General features: G+C 43.7%; 2 non-coding genes across 2 annotated transcripts; one reads left to right on the forward strand and one right to left on the reverse strand.

Annotated features, from left to right (window-relative positions):
• Window positions 1-287: 287 nt before the first annotated feature.
• Window positions 288-370, forward strand: TRNAL-CAG (transfer RNA leucine (anticodon CAG)). Its single transcript has one exon. It is a non-coding gene; the product is annotated as a tRNA-Leu (tRNA).
• Window positions 371-578: 208 nt separating this feature from the next.
• TRNAL-CAG (transfer RNA leucine (anticodon CAG)) lies at window positions 579-661 on the reverse strand. The gene has a single exon. It is a non-coding gene; the product is annotated as a tRNA-Leu (tRNA).
• Between the last annotated feature and the right edge of the window lie 16,833 nt (window positions 662-17,494).

Consider the following 17,494-nt stretch of genomic DNA (forward strand, 5'->3'; position numbering starts at 1 on the left):
ATTTTCATGGTTATTTTTTATTATATTGATAGCAAGGGAAACTGGTTTTCCATTTCTGCTCAGGCTACAGCGTTTGCATTTAAAATTTAAGTATTTAGTAAAAAGACTGAGCCAGTTGTAGAACTGCGGGAAGTCTTGCAGTACAGGTGGTTTTTAGCTGCCGATTGACCCAGGCTGGGTGGCTGGGTTTGGAACTACTTGAGTTCTGCAACTGTCGATCTTGGGGGCGCGAAGCGGCTCTCATTGCTGTTTAACTGCAAGCAGCCCGGCAAAGGTGCTGTCAGGAAGTCAGGATGGCCGAGCGGTCTAAGGCGCTGCGTTCAGGTCGCAGTCTCCCCTGGAGGCGTGGGTTCGAATCCCACTTCTGACAAGCTGTTGTTTTGCATCCCCTTTTGTATTTTCAGCTACACTGAGACAGGCTCTGCAGCACACAGCAGGGCTTGCTTTCTACAGTTCAAAGTAAAAATAAATGTTGGTAAGGAAATATGATACTTTATTTGTAAATAGATTAAAAGAAAAAAAAAGTCGGTCAGTATCACGTGATCTGCAGCAGTCTGCTGAAAGCAAAAGTCTGCATTTGTCAGAAGTGGGATTCGAACCCACGCCTCCAGGGGAGACTGCGACCTGAACGCAGCGCCTTAGACCGCTCGGCCATCCTGACTCTACAGAAGGAATTGTTCCAGAAGTCTCACCCGAGCAAACCTCGCTGGCAGGTCCATCGTGTGCGCATGCGTAGCAAACAGTAGCATCCTCGTTCCTAGGCCTCGGTCTTCGCCCGGCGTGGGGAGGAGCTAGATACGCTGTAGAGCGCTTGCTCGGAGGGGCGGGGCGAGGTGAGGCAGGGAGGAGCGGAAACTAGGTGCGTGAGCGACCGCAGAGGGCGCTCGCGGCGTGCTGGGGAATCTGAAAGACAGAGAGACCAAAGACTATTCCTTTAACATTACTTCCATTCATGCCTCCGGCCTCCTTTCATTTTGCACGCATGCGTTTATTATTCCTGTTGGCTTTGATTCCTGCATATCTGCAAACACCGTTGTGTGTCCGTATACAAACACTTGTGTATTTTCTGCACGTTGCAGTCAAGCAGCACGGACTTATAGAGGTCTCTGCTTGCGGGCGCCCCAGACCAGGTGAAGCCCGAATATCGCAAGGTCTCACAGTAAGCGTACTGCATTCTTCTTCCCAGCATTCTCCAGAACTGCGGTTCTCTGTGTTTTGGTCACTTCTTCAAGGCTCCGACTTAGCCTGAGGCCGGCAGGGACACAGCCGGGTCTGCCCTATTCCTGACAGCGTCCCCAGTGCCCAATCGTGCGGGGCATACAGTAGGCGCGCAGGGAATGTCCGTGGATCCATTCCTCCCTTGCGTCCTCCTTCCTGCATTCCGTCATTTCGTGACTCATCTCTCCTCTCTCGCCCCCGTCCTCCTGCCCCGCTCGGCGGGATCCAGAGCCTGACCTCCGTGGCACCTTCCCCTCTTCCCTTCAGCCTCCTTATTCTCTAACCTTAACCTTACCCACGCGCCAGCTCTGTCCAGAGACCTCAGGGCGGCGAGGGCGCCTATCTGCAAGGGACTTCTGGAAGTCATAAGCGCACCCCCACCCTGTCAAGATCTCCTGTGCCTGCATCTCAGGCTCCTCAGAGGTCCTGAAATGGCAGCTCCTCAAGAAAGGCGGCAGAGGGGGAGACGGTAGACCGAGGTTCTGGCTCTGGCTGGGTTACTGACTTGCTGTGTGACATGAGCAGTTGCTGCCCCTCTCTGTACAAAGGGGCTATACGACAGGGCCTGAGAGCCACCTCCTGTGAGTCAACCCTGAACTCCAGGGGATAGGCTCAGAAGGTGTGAGTTTGGGGGAGAGATCTCATCACCCCCTTAGTGCCCTCTGACCTGCTGGGGGTGGTAGCACAGAGTGGCTTCAACCAGAGAACGCCTCCCCTGCCCACCCCACCCCCTCCTCAGGAGGGCCGGGTCCCCTTGGATCCTCAGGACTTGGGATAGGTGTGGTGCAGCCCTGTGGGTGGGTCAACCAAAACCAAACCGTTGCTGTCCAGTCGGTTCTGACTCATGATGACCCTATAGGACAGAGTAGAACTGCTCCATAGGGTTTCCAAGAAATAGCTTGGTGGATTCGAACTGCAGACCTTTTGGTTAGCAGCTGAGCTGTTAACTACTTCACCACCAGGGCTCCTGTGGGTGGGCAGGGAGCTCTTAACCTGAGAGGTGATGAAACCCTCCCCTTGTCCTTCCCCAAATGCCCCCTCTTCGTTGGCTGCCAGAATGTACTCTGTTAGGTTAAGCAATGGCCTCTTTTGTGCCCTCTCCTAAAATATAAATCACCCTGAGCACTGGAATGGGAGTAAACAAACACTTATTGAGCACTTGCTATGGGCCAGACACTCTTCTAGATGCTGGGGATACCACAGTGAACAAAACAGAATTTCTGCCCTCAAGACACTTATTTCAAACATGGTAGAAGTCCGAAAGACAAGAAACAGGTGAATAAGTTCAGGTGCTGATAAGTGCTAGGAAGAAGATAGAATAGGGTGATGTGGGGTCAGGAAAATTGTGAGAGACTTTTATGTAGGCAAAAAAGATAACTGGGTGTCCTGTATAACACACCCACCCTGTGTATCTGCTTCTTTGGGGTCTACACTTTTCATTACTTTTACATGCAAATAATTCTTGTCCATGGAAATGCAAGTGAATTTTGTTGGGGTGGAATGCAATTGATTATTGCCCTGTGGGTACTGGCCAGCTTTACATCTATAAATTCATTTTAGAATTCCTATATATGTTCTTTGAATTCTTATTTGGATCCTTTGTAACATCTCACTGTCTCTTTGTCATATATTCATTTTATATTTGTTTGAGGATCATGATCTTACAAAATTATCCTTAAACAGTGGCCAAGAGTGACTAGGACTTTCTTAGGTAGTGTGGTCAAAGAGGACCTCACTAAGGAAGTGACACTGAGTTCAGAGCCAAAGAGACAAGCAAAAGTAAGCCTGGGGTGAGGAGGGTGTTCCAGCTGGGAGACACAGCCAGTGCAAAGGCCCAGAGGCAGGGAAAAGTGTGGTCTGTTGGAGGGGCAGAAAGACCAGTGGAGAGGGCGTAACAGAAGAAAAGACTCTTAAGCCAGGACCACACAGAGCTGGCATGCCAGGGAGAGGAGTTTGGGTTTTCTTCTGAGCGTGATGGAGTCACTGAAGTGGTTTACGCAGGGAAGTGACACGATCCAAGTGGCCTTTCAAAATGATTCCTTTGGCTGCTGTGCGGAGAGTGGGAGTGAGAAGCCCAGAGAGGAATCAGAGTCCAAGGAGAAGGGCATTGAAGGAGGGTGAGAGATGATGGTGGCTGGACCAGGGAGGTGGAAATTGCAAGAGGTAGTCAGATTCAGGATTCAGGATGGTTTTGGAGGTGAAACAAGTCCTGCCTGCTGGGTGGCTGGTGTGTGTGCGTAGGGTGAAAATGTGGAGAGAGGGAGCATGGATGCAGGAGGAAGTCACCAAGACCATGGAGGAACCAGATTACCAGATGCCCACAACTTCCCTTTGAGTTAGATGCTGCTACCACCACCCCTCCCCCACATCTTGCAGACCAGGAAGCTTGTCTGATATAGTGCCAGAAGATGAGCCCCTCAGGTTAGAAAGCACTCAAAATATGACTGGGGAAGAGCTGCCTCCTGAAAGTACAGTCAGTCGACCTTAATAATGTGGATAGAGCCAAGCTTTCGGGACCCTCGTTTGCTGATGTGGCATGACTCAAAATGAGAAGAAAGGGCTGCAAACATCCATTAATAATCAGAATGTGGAATTATGAAGTATGAATCTAGGAAAATTGGAAGTTGTCAAAAATGAAATGGAACAGGAGAGGCGGAGCCAAGATGGCGGAATAGACAGACTCTTCTGTCGAACCCTCTTTACAACAAAGACCCGAAAAAACAAGTGAAATGAGTATATTTGTGACAAGCTGGGAGCCCTGAGCATCAAAGGCAAGCTTAGACAATGAACTGAGGGGCAGGGGGAGGAAGAGACCGTTCAGAAGTGGAGAGGAGTTACTGGACCTGAACCACAGGGAGCCCTCAGGCACCATTCCTGGAGCAGCAGCGGCAGCAGTGGCGGGCTGGTCCTAGCGATCGGCCGCAGTTTCCTAACGGAGAAGCAGCCAGCCACACAGCCCACTCCCACCTCTGGAACCTGAGCAGAAGGGCACTCTCAGCAAAAGCTAAGTACTTGCGTCTATTTTACAGCACACCCACCACCCTCAAGCTGGCTTCAGCGGCTGAATCCCTAGGCCTGAGATAGACCCTGGTGAGCACCTAGAGCCATCTTCCCGGCCTTGGGGAAAGAAAATATTTGCAATTAGGGGGAAAAGATAATTTGCTAGCACCATTAACGGGGGCAGTTTAGGACAGAAGCATCTCCTATCCAGGCATAAACCGCCCATGGACCTTGAGCAACTTTCCCTTCTGCATGGACCTGTGTGGGCCTATTTTGGAAGAATAGGCCCTTGTTGGCAAACTCCAACCATTTCAGCTGTGCGGTGGAGAGGTGGGTGTTTGACGTTTGACATTGCTTTGCCTATTAAACAAGGTCCTCGCCTACCCACATCAGGGACCTAAGGACTGGTAGCTCCACTCAGGTCACCCAGCCACCTGCGACAGGGGTCCAAAGATAACTGGTATCTCCCAGTCCTTACAACCAAAAACTTTGGGTGCCCATGGTCCCTCTGCAGAACCCACCCACCAGCACACTCTAGGAAACAGAGATGCGTTTTCCTCGGAGATACTTGGGGGTTGGTTCTCAGCCCTCTGCCTTGTTCAGAGCGTGACCCCCGGCTGCACTTAGATACCCGTATATACACCAATCACCCCTGCCCCTCTAAGACTGTAGGACAGAGCCTGTACCACACACTTGATGATCAGCTACCTGGAAACCTGAAATGAATTCATACAAGAAAACTGAATGGACTCCTAGACTGATATACCTGATAACAGCTCTAGCCATCTGGGGACAAGACACCAGAGCTCCAAAGGCGAAAATAATCAAGCTAGCTCACTCAAGCAACCCATAGGGGTATACCAAAACAAATCAAAGCAAGCAGCTATGACACAGTAAGCAAGCATAAACTAACACAATAACTTATAGATGGCTCAGAGACAAGAGTCAATATCAAGTCACATAAAGAAACAGACCGTGATCACCTTAACAGGCTCTCAAAACAAAGAATCCAGGATCTTCTAGATGAAAGTCCATTCCTGGAATTACCAGATGCAGAATACAAAAGTTTAATATACAGAACCCTTCAAGACATCAGGAAGGAAATGAGGCAATATGCAGAACAAGCCAAGAAACACACAGATAAAGTGATTGAAGAAATTAGAAAGATTATTCAGGAACATAACGAAGAGTTTAATAAGCTGGAAAAACCCATAGACAGACAGCAATCAGAAATTCAGAAGATTAACAATAAAATTACAGAATTAGACAACTCGATAGAAAGTCAGAGGAGCAGAATTGAGCAAGTAGAAACTAGAATTTTGGAACTCGAAGATAAATCACTTGGCACTAGTATATGTGAAGAAAAGTCAGATAAAAGAATTAAAAAAAATGAAGAAACCTTAAGAATCATGTGGGACTCTATCAAGAGAAATAACCTACGAGTGATTGTAGTACCAGAACAAGGAGGGATAACAGAAAATAGAGAGAAAATTGTTGAAGATTTATTGGCAGAAAACTTCCCTAATATTGTGAAAGATGAGAAGATATCTGTCCAAGATGCTCATTGAACTCCACATAAGGTAGATGTTAAAAGAAAGCTAGCAACACATATTATAATCAAACTTGCCAAAACCAAAGATAAAGAGAGAATTGTAAGAGCAGCGAGGGATAAACAAAAAGTCACCTACAAAGGAGAGCCAATAAGAATAAGCTCGCACTACTCGGCAGAAACCATGCAGGCAAGAAGGCAATGGGATGACATATTTTAAAAATTGAAGGAAAAAAATTGCCTGCCAAGAATCATATATCCAGCAAAACTGTCTCTTAAATATGAAGGTGAAATTAAGACATTTCCAGATAAACACAAGTTGAGGAAATTCGTAAAAACCAAACCAAAACTACAAGAAATACTAAAGGGAGTTCTTTGGTTAGAAAATCAATAATATCAGGTACCAACCCAAGACTAGAACACTGGGGAGAGCAACCAGAAGTCAACCCGGACAGGGAAATCCAAAAAAACAGAGCAAGATTATATATATATAAAAAAAAAAAAGCCCAAAACAGGGTAACAGCGATGTTATTATATACAAGAAGACAACATTAAAATAATAAAGATAGACTAAGAAATGTAATCATACACCTTCCATATGGAGAGGAAGATACGGTGATACAAAGAAATAAAAGTTAGTTTTAAATTTAGAAAAATAGGTGTAAATAATAAGGTAACCACAAAGGAGACAAATTATCCTACTCATCAAAATAAAACACAAGGGAAAAATACAGACTCAGCGGAAACAAAATCAACAACAACAAATATGAAGAAAGGGCAATATATAAAGAAAATCTACTCAGCACATAAAATCAAGTGGGAAAAAGAAACTGTCAACAACACACAAAAAAAAGACACCAAAATGATAGCACTAAATTCATACTTATCCATAATTACCCTGAATGTAAATGGACTAAATGCACCAATAAAGAGACAGAGAGTGGCAGAGTGGATTAAAAAACAAGATCCGTCTATATGCAGCCTACAAGACACACCTTAGACTTAGAGACACAAACAAACTAAAAGGATGGAAAAAAATATATCAAGCGAACAACAATCAAAAAAGAGCAGGAGTGGCAATATTAATTTCTGAAAAAATAGACTTTAAAGTTAAATCCATCAGAAAGGATAAGGAGGGACACTATACAATGATTAAAGGGACAATACACCAAGAAGATATAACCATATTAAATATTTGTGCACCCAAGGACAGGGCTGCAAGATACATGCAACAAACTCCATCAGCATTGAAAAGTGAGATAGACAGCTCCACAATAATAGTAGGAGACTTCAACACACCACTTTCAGTGAAGGACAGGACATCCAGAAAGAAGCTCAAGAAAGACACGGGAGATCTAAATGCCACAATCAACCAACTTGACCTCGTAGACATATACAGAGCACTCTACCCAACAGCAACCAACTATACTTTCTTTTCTAGTGCACATGGAACGTTCTCTAGAATAGACCACATATTAGGTCATAAGCAAGCCTTAGCAGAATCCAAAACATTGAAATATTACAAAGCCTCTTCTCTGACCATAAGGCCATAAAAGTGGAAATCAATAACAGGAAAAGCAGGGAAAAGAAATCAAATACTTGGAAACTGAACAATACCCTGCTCAAAAAAGACTGGATTATAGAAGACATTAAGGATGGAATAAAGAAATTCATAGAATCCAGTAAGAATGAAAACACTTCCTATTAGAACCTTTGGGACACAGCAAAAGTGGTGCTCGGAGGCCAATTTATATCAATAAATGCACACATCCAAAAAGAAGAAAGGGCCAAAATCAAAGTATTATCCCTACAACTTGAACAAATAAAAAGAGAGCAACAAAAGAAACCCACAGGCACCAGAAGAAAACTAATAAAAATTAGAGCAGAACTAAATGAAATAGAAAACAGAAAAACAATTGAAAGAATTAACAAGACCAAAAGCTGGTTTTCTGAAAAAATCAACAAAATTGATAAACCACTGGCCAAAATGACAAAAGAAAAACAGGAGAGGAAGCAAATAACCCAAATAAGAAATGAGAGGGGCGATATTACAACAGACCCAACTGAAATTAAAAGAATCATATCAGATTACTATGAAAAACTATACTCAAACAAATTTGAAAACCTAGAAGAAATGGGTGAATTCCTAGAAACACACTACCTACCTAAACTAACACAAACAGAGGTAGAACAACTAAATAGATCCATAGCAAAAGAAGAGATTTAAAAGGTAATCAAAAAAACACCCAACAAAAAAACAAAGCCCTGGTCCGGACAGCTTCATTGCAGAGTTCTACCAAACTTTCAGAGAAGAGTTAACACCACTACTACTAAAGGTATTTCAGGCATAGAAAAGGACGGAATACTACCAAACTCATTCTATGAAGCCACCATATCCCTGATACCAAAACCAGGTAAAGACACCACAAGAAAAGAAGATTATAGACCTATTTCCCTCATGAATGTAGATGCAAAAATCCTCAGCAAAATTCTAGCCAATACAAAATTGTCAGAAAGGAGAGACTGGAAGGGCTGACTCATTCGGGGGACAGCAAGTGGGAGTACGGAGTAAGATGTATATAAACTTATATGTGACAGACTGACTTGATTTGTAAACGTTCACTGGAACCTCAATAAAAGCTAATAAAAAAAATTCTAGCCAATAGAATTCAAGAACATATCAAAAAATAATTCACCATGACCAAGTGGTATTCATACCAGGTATGCAGGGATGATTGCTTCACCATTAGAAAAACAATTAATGTAATGCACCACATAAATAAAACAAAAGACAAGAATCACATGATTTTATCAACTGATGCAGAAAAGGCATTTGACAAAGTTCAACACTCATTCATGATAAAAACCCTCAGCAAAATAGGAATAGAAGGAAAATTCCTCAACATAATAAAGGGCATTTATACAAAGCCAACAGCCAACATCACCCTAAATGGAGAGAGCGTGAAAACATTCCCATTGAGATCGGGAACCAGACAAGGATGCCCTTTATCACCACTTTTATTCAACATTGTGCTGGAAGTCCTAAGCCAGAGCAATTAGGCTAGATAAGAAATAAAGGGCATCCAGATTGGCTAGGAAGAAGTAAAAGTATCTCTATTTGCAGATGACATGATCTTATACACAGAAAACCCTAAGGAATCCTCCAGAAAACTACTGAAACTAACAAAAGAGTTCAGCAGAGTATCGGGATACAAGATTAACATGCAAAAATCAGTTGGATTCTTCTACACCAACAAAAAGAACATCGAAGAAGAAATCACCAAATCAATGCCATTTACAGTAGCCCCCAAGAAGATAAAATACCTTGGAATAAATCTTACCAGAGATGTAAAAGACTTATACAAAGAAAACTACAGTACACGTCTGCAAGAAACCAAAAGAGACTTACATAAGTGGAAGACCATACCTTGCTCGTGGATAGGAAGACTTAACATTATAAAAATGTCTATTCTACCAAAAGCGATCTACACATTTAATGCAATTTGGATCCAAATCCCAACGACATTCTTTAATGAGATGGAGAAACAGATCACCAACTTCATATGGAAGGGAAAGAGGCCTCGGATAAATGAGGCATTACTGAAAAAGAACAAAGTGGGAGGCCTTACTTTACCTGATTTTAGAACCTATTACACCGCCACAGTAGTCAAAACAGCCTGGTACTGGTACAACAACAGATACATGGACCAATGGAACAGAATTGAGAATCCAGACATAAATCCATCCACATATGAGCAGTTGATATTTGACAAAGGCCCCAAAACAGTTAAATGGGGAAAAGACAGTCTTTTTAACAAATGGTGCTGGCATAACTGGATATCCATCTGCAAAAAAATGAAACAAGACCCATACCTCACTCCATGCCCAAAACTAACTCAAAATGGATCAAAGACCTAAATATAAAATCTAAAACAATAAAGATCATGGAAGAAAAAATAGGGACAACGTTAGGAGCCCTAATACCTGGCATAAACAGTGTGCAAAACATTATAAAGAATGTAGAAGAAAAACTAGATAACTGGGAGCTCCTAAAAATCAAACACCTATGCTCATCCAAAGACTTCACCAAAAGAGTAAAAAGACTACCTACAGACTGGGAAAAAGTTTTTAGCTATGACATTTCTGATTACCGCCTGATCTCTAAAATCTACATGATACTGCAAAAACTCAACTGCAAAAAGACAAATAACCCAATTAAAAAATGGGCAAAAGATATGAATAGACACTTCACTAAAGAAGCCATTCAGGTAGCTAAAAGATATATGAGGAATGTTCAGGATCATTAGCCATTAGAGAAATGCAGATCAAAATTACAATGAGATTTCATCTCACTCCAACAAGGCTGGCATTAATCCAAAAAACACAAAATAATAAATGTTGGAGAGGCTGTGGAGAGATTGGAACACTTCTACACTGCTGGTGGGAATGTCCAATGGTACAACCACTTTGGAAATCGATTTGGTGCTTCCTTAAAAAGCTAGAAATAGAACTACCATAGGATCCAGCAATCCCACTCCTTGGAATATATCCTAGAGAAATAACAGCCTTTACATGAACAGATACATGCACACCCATGTTTATTGCAGCACTGTTTACAATAGCAAAAAGATGGAAGCAACCAAGGTGCCCATCAACAGATGAATAGATAAATAAATTATGGTGTATTCACACAATGGAATACTACGCATCGATAAAGAACAGTGAGGAATCTGTGAAACATTTTATAACATGGAGGAACCTGGAAGGCATTATGCTGAGTGAAATTAGTCAGTTGCAAAAGGAATAAGACCACTATTATAAGAGCTTGAGAAACAGTTTAAACTGAGAAGAAAACATTCTTTTGTGGTTATGCGAGGAGGGGAGGGAGGGAGGGTGGGAGAGGAGCATTCACTAATTAGATAGTAGATAAGAACTACTTTAGGCGAAGGGAAAAACAGCACACAATACAGGGGAGGCCAGCACAACTGGACTAAAGCAAAAGCAAAGAAGTTTCCTGAATAAACTGAATGCTTTGAAGGCCAGGGTAGCAGGGCCAGGGTCTGGGGACCATGGTTTCAGGGGACATCTAAGTCAATAATTGGCATAATAAAATCTATTAAGAAAACATTTACATCCCACTTTGAAGAGTGGCATCTGGGGTCTTAAACGCTAGCAAGCAGCCATCTAAGATGCATCAATTGCTCTCAACCCACCTGGATCAAAGGAGAATGAAGAACACAAAGGACACAGGCGATTACGAGCCCAAGAGACAGAAAGGTCCGCATGAACCAGAGACTACATCATCCTGAGACCAGAAGAACTAGCTGGTGCCCGGCTACAACCAATGACTGCCCTGACAGGGAACACAACAGAGAACCTCTGAGGGAGCAGGAAAGCAGTGGGATGCAGACCCCAAATTCTCATAAGACCAGACTTAATGGTCTGACTGAGACTGGAAGGACCCCGGTGGCCGTGGCCCCCAGACCTTCTGTTGGCCCAGGACAGGAACCATTCCCGAAGTCAACTGTTCAGACATGGATTGGACTGGACAATGGGTTTAGAGAGGGATGCTGATGAAGAGTGAGCTTCTTGGATCAGGTGGACACTTGAGACTATGTTGGCATCTCCTGCCTGGAGGGGAGATGAGAGGGTGGAGGGGGTTAGAAGCTGGCGAAATGGACAAGAAAAGAGAGAGTGGAGGGAGAGAGCAGGCTGTCTCATCAGGGGGGAGAATAATTGGGAGTGCGTAGCAAGATGTAGATGGATTTTTGTGTGAGAGACTGACTTGATTTGTAAACTTTCACTTAAAGCACAATAAAAATTATAAAAAAAGAAAATTCAACAACAACAAAAAAATGAAATGGAACACATAAATATCAATATCCTAGGAATTAGTGAGCTGAAATGGACTAATCTGCTAATAACAACTTGAAGAGGAATGACGTCGCATTCGCTGTCAAAAAGAACATTTCAAGATCTATCCTGAAGTACAATGATAGGATAATAAATGATAGGATACTATCCATAGGATAGTATCCATACGCCTACAAGGAAGACAAGTTAATACAACTATTATTCAAATTTACGCACCAACCACCAAGGCCAAAGATGAAGAAATTGAAGATTTTTACCAACTTCCACAGTCCGAAATCGAGTGAACATGCAATCAGGATGCATTGATAATTACTGGTGATTGGAAGGAGGAAGTTGGAAACAAAGAAAGATCAACAGTTGGAAAGTATGGCCTTGGTAATAGAGATGATGCTGAGATGGCATGATAGAATTTTGCAAGACCAATGGCTTCTTCATTGCAAATACCTGTTTCACCAACATAAATGGTGACTATACACATGGACTTTGCCAGGTGGAATATAGAGGAAGCAAATCGCCTACATCTGTGGAAAGAGACAATGAAAAAGCTCAATATTATCATAAGGATAATGCCAGGGGCCAACTGCAGAACAGACCATCAATTGCTCATATGCAAGTTCAAGCTGAAACTGAAAAAAATTAGAACAAGTTCATGAGAGCCAAAGTACGGCCTTGAGTATATCCCATCTAAATTTATAGACCATCTCAAGAATAGATGTGACGCATTGAACCCTAACGATCAAAGACCAGACGAGTTGTGGAGTGACATCAAGGACATCATATATGAAGAAAGCAAGAGGTCATTAAAAAGACAGGCAAGGGGGAAAAAAAAAGACCAAAATCGATGTCAGAAGAGACTCTGAAACTTGCTTTTGAATGTTGAGTAGCTAAAGCAAGAGGAAGAAATGATGAAGTAAAAGAGCTGAACAGAAGATTTCAAAGGCCACCTCAAGAAGACAAAGTAAAGTATTATAATGATATGAGCAAAGACCTGGAGATAGAAAATCAAAAGGGAAGAACACACTCAGCATTTCTCAAGCTGAAAGAACTGAAGAAAAAATTCAAGCCTTAGGTTGCAATTTTGAAGGATTCTACCAGGAAAATATTAAATGATGCAAGAAGCATCAAAAACATCAAAAGAAGGTGGAAGTAATACAGAGTCACTATAGCAAAAAGAATTGGTGGACTTAAAACCATTTCAGGAGGTAGCATATGATCAAAATCAATGATACTGAAGGAAAAAGTCCAAGCTGCGCTGAAGGCATTGGCAAAAAAACAAGGCTTCAGGAATCGATGAAATACCAAATGAGATGTTTCAACAAACAGATGCAGTGCTAGAAGCTCTCACTTGTCTGCCAAGAAATTTGGAAGGCAGCTACTTGGCCAGCAAACTGGAAGAGATTCATATTTATGTCTATTCCCAAGAAAGGTGATCCTACCAAATGCAGAAATTACCGAACAATATCATTAAATGTCACGTGCAAGCAAAATTTTGCTGAAGATAATTCAAAAGCGGCTGCAGCAGTGTATCAAGTGACCTGCCAGAAATTCAAGCCAAATTCAGAAGAGGATGTGGAACCAGGCATATCATTGCTGATGTCAGAATACCAGGAAGATGTATTTTATTGACTATGCAAAGGCATTGGAATGTGTGGATCATAACGAATTATGGATAACATTGGGATGAATGGGAATTCCAGAACACTTATTTGTGCTCATAAGGAACCTGTACATTAACCAAGAGGCAGTCGTTTGAACACAACAAGGGGATACTGTGTGGTGTAAAGTCAGGAAAGGTGTGCATCAGGGTTGTATCCTTTCACTATTCTTATTTAATCTGTCTGCTGAGCGAATAATCTCAGAAGCTGGATGATATGAAGAAACAGGGCATCAGGATTGGAGGAAAAGTCATGAACAACCTGCGTTATGCAGATGACACAACCTTGCTTGCTGAAAGTGAAGAGGACTTGAAGCACTTACTAATGAAGATCAAAGACCACGGCCTTCAGTCTGGATTGCACCTCAACATAAAGAAAACATAAGTCCTCACAACTGGACCAATGAGCAACATCACGATAAATGGAGAAAAGATTGAAGTTGTCAAGGATTTGATTTCACTTGGATCCACAATCAACAGCCATGGAAGCAGCCGTCAAGAAATCAAAAGACGCCTTGCATTGGGTAAATCTGCTGCAAAGGACCTCTTTAAAATGTTGAAGAGCAAAGATGTCACCTTGAAGACTAAGGTGCGCCTGACTGAAGCCATGGTATTTTCAATTGCATCATATCCATGTGAAACCTGGACAATGAATAAGGAAGACCGAAGAAGAATTGACGCCTTTGAATTGTGGTGTTGGAAAAGAATATTGAATATACCATGGACCGCCAAAAGAACGAACAAATCTGTCTTGGAAGAAGTGCAGCCAGAATGCTCCTTAGAAGGAAGGATGGCGAGACTGTGTCTCACATACTTTGGACATGTAATGAGGAGGGACCAGTCCCTGGAGAAGGTCATCATGCTTGGCAAAGTAGAGGGTCAGTGAAGGAGAGGAAGATCCTCAATGAAATGGATTGATGCAGTGGCTCCAACAATGGGCTCATGCATAACGACAATTGTGAGGATGGCACAAGACCGGGTGGTGGTTCATATTGTTGTACATAGGGTCACTATGAGTCGGAATCGACTCAACAACACATAACAAGAACAAAAACATTGCAGCTCCAGGCCCTCAAGACCAAAAATGAGAAGGGGAAGGCCACAGCTCCTGTTTCTCCTTATCAGAAGCCTAGACACCAATAATGGCCCCCCAAAGGACAGGCCTCACTGCTTCCTGCTTTGGGCATTTGTCCAGCTTGGGAGAGGAAATTCCACTGAGCTCAGCTTGGAAAGTCTACCTGCATCTGGGGAAGCCCCAGCATGGCCCTTCCTAAGTCCAGTGTGACTGGGTACAATACAGAATCAGGCAGCCCATAGGGACTGTGTGTTCAGCCAGCTGAGAGGCCTAAAAGGGGAATTTCAGCAACCCTATGACCTCAGCACACCTCACCAACCCTGAGAAAAAGGTGGCAGGAAGAGGATTTTTGCCTACTGTCTTCTTTACACCCATTATTTTAGTTAATGTACACAACAGCACCACAACAGAAATATCATTATGCCCATTTCACAGACAAGGAAAATGAGGCTCAGAGAGGCCAAGTAACTTATACAGAGTTGCACAGATGATAAGTAGAACCTGATTTGTCTGGCTCAAAACCCCTTCTTGAAAACTACTGTGTGCCTAGGACTGCACTGGGTGCTTTCTTTACATCCTTTCCTTTAACAAAAGCCAACTCCGGCATCACGCTGGATTTTGTGGTGTTATTTTTAGTCCTGGTTTCGTTTTTAGAGGACACTTAAAAGAAAGGGCAGGTTTTTCCCAGCAAAGTGGTCCAAGTAGGAGAGCCAAACCTTTGTGGTTCTAGCTCTGGTTTCCTTGGCACCAGCCATTAGGCGCCAGGAGTGAGCCCCTGCCAAGGCCCTGGTCTGGGCAACTTGGCCCACTGTGGGGAGGTGGATGAAGCTGGTGTGGATGGGGGTGTGTGTGTGCACCCTAGGAAACTGGAGCCAAAGACCCCCAGTTCCCACTTGGCATGATGAGAGTCAGGCAATCAGGTTTCCCAGTTTTGAGTAAATCATGTGGACGGTAAGCATTTCAGTGGTGGCCAGAATGGACGGAAGACCGGGAGCTCACTTCCAAGTTCTCTGGATTGCTTACATGCCCCAAACTTTTTGTTGCCCTAGAGGAAAAACCCTGGGAATGACCGAGACTTTGTAGCTTACCATTCTGATAAGGAGAATACGCTGGGCCAATGTTAACCAGAAGCAACACAGCTGAGTGTGTAAGGACCTCCATTCTGGAACCACCTGAGTTCAAATCTTGCTTCTGCCATTCATTAGCTCTGTGACCTTAGGTAAGTTACTTAGTCTCTCTGTTCCTCAGTTTCTCCATTTGTAAAATGGATTTATTAATAGTGTCTGCCTCAGAGGGTTGATGGGAAGAATAAATGAGTTATTAATATGTGGAACAATTCAAACAGAATGCCTGGAACAAACTAAATGCTTTGTGAAAGTGCTAGCTCAGAAAAATAAAGTAAGGTGACATTTGTTGCACCTGGTGAATATTGTAGGGGGCAAGTTATCATTTGCCAAGCTTTCTTTGCAGAAAGATACTCTGTATGCAATACCCACAAACACAGGATGCCCTGACTTACTGCACCCTCCCTTCCCCTGCTCCCAGCCAGCCTTGCTCACCTCTCCAACCTTATCCCCCACCTCTATCCCCCTCCTTCAGCACCCTGGCTAATGTGGTCACCCCTCTACCCACTCACTTTCTATCTGGACTACCTATTTCACATCCAAAGTCGCTGTGTTGATGTGCTGGCTTATTTGTGGATCATGTGTGTCTCCCACATGTGCTTTGTGAAGGCAGGACCTTGGCCAGATATCTTGTTCACCATGGTATCCATAGTGGGTACCATGGTGCCTGTCATATAGAAGGAGCTTGAGAAATAAGTACTGCATGAATGGATGGATGCATGGATGAACAGATGGATGCATGGATGAATGGATGGGTGCATGGATGAACGGATGGGTGCATGGGTGAACGGATGGGTGCATGGATGAATGGATGGATGCATGGATGAATGGATGGGTGCATGGGTGAATGGATGGATGCATGGATGAACAGATGGGTGCATGGATGAATGGATGGGTGCATGGGTGAATGGATGGATGCATGGATGAACAGATGGGTGCATGGATGAATGGACGGATGCATGGATGAATGGATGGATGTATGGATGAACAGATGGGTGCATGGGTGAATGGATGGATGCATGGATGAATGGATGGATGCATGGATGAATGGATGCACAGGTGGTTGAGTAAATTCCCTGGGCTCCTCATGTTAGTGTTTTGTGCCTCTCAGATGGAGCTCAGGAAGCCTTGGGACCCCTCTGGTGAGTCCATCCATGACCCTTTGCCTTCCAGTGGAGCCTTTATCCCTGACCCATGCTCAGTCCTTCCCCTTGTTTTATCAGCTCCTTTTGCCCATCTGGGCCTTAGGAATCTCCAGACCCTCTTAGAGGCTCTATTTGCTCTGCCTATCTGGGCTAAAAGATTTCTGTGTTCTGCTTAGAGAGCCCCCTGCTCCCCTCCACACGTAAAGCTTTCTCTCAGGTTGGCCGAGTCTTTGGTGCAGGGGCACAGGGGACTCAGTGCATGGGGTCTAGACCACTGGATATTCACTCGATGCACTCCTGGTGGCCACACCAGTGTCAACAGGTTAAAATGCTGCATACTGTTGGTAAACAGGGCTGTCCTGAGCTTCCCATAGTTCCCACCACCATCCTGGTCCTTCCCTGCTCCTGGATTCCCCACAATCCACCACACCCCCCTGGGGCCCTGCTCCAGTACTCATTGCCATGTGCCCTATCAGTCATTAAATGTTTTGAACACCTCTGCTAGACTAGATTATGGCTATTCCTGTTCTACCTGATACTTCACTACCCTCCAGGAACCTCTTTTGATTCAACTCAACCGCTACTCTGGCTACCTAGCACCCCCACCCACTCACTCCACCCCAACCTTCTGGTACCAACTTCCTGATTTTCCTTTGGAAAAACACCCAGTTGGTGGTGGCTGTCTTTGCTATGCCATCCATAGCCTATTAGAAAAGAAACTCCAGAATGTGCAGAATGTCAGATCTCTGATGACATTGACATTATTGGAACACATGGATCTAGCTGTACTTGAAACCATCTACCTCTGGTCTTTCCAGTTTCATGAGCCAATGTTCTTTTCCACTTGAGCCAGTT

The sequence above is a fragment of the Elephas maximus genome, chromosome 21 (genome assembly GCF_024166365.1).
Source record: "Elephas maximus indicus isolate mEleMax1 chromosome 21, mEleMax1 primary haplotype, whole genome shotgun sequence".
NCBI lineage: Eukaryota > Metazoa > Chordata > Mammalia > Proboscidea > Elephantidae > Elephas > Elephas maximus.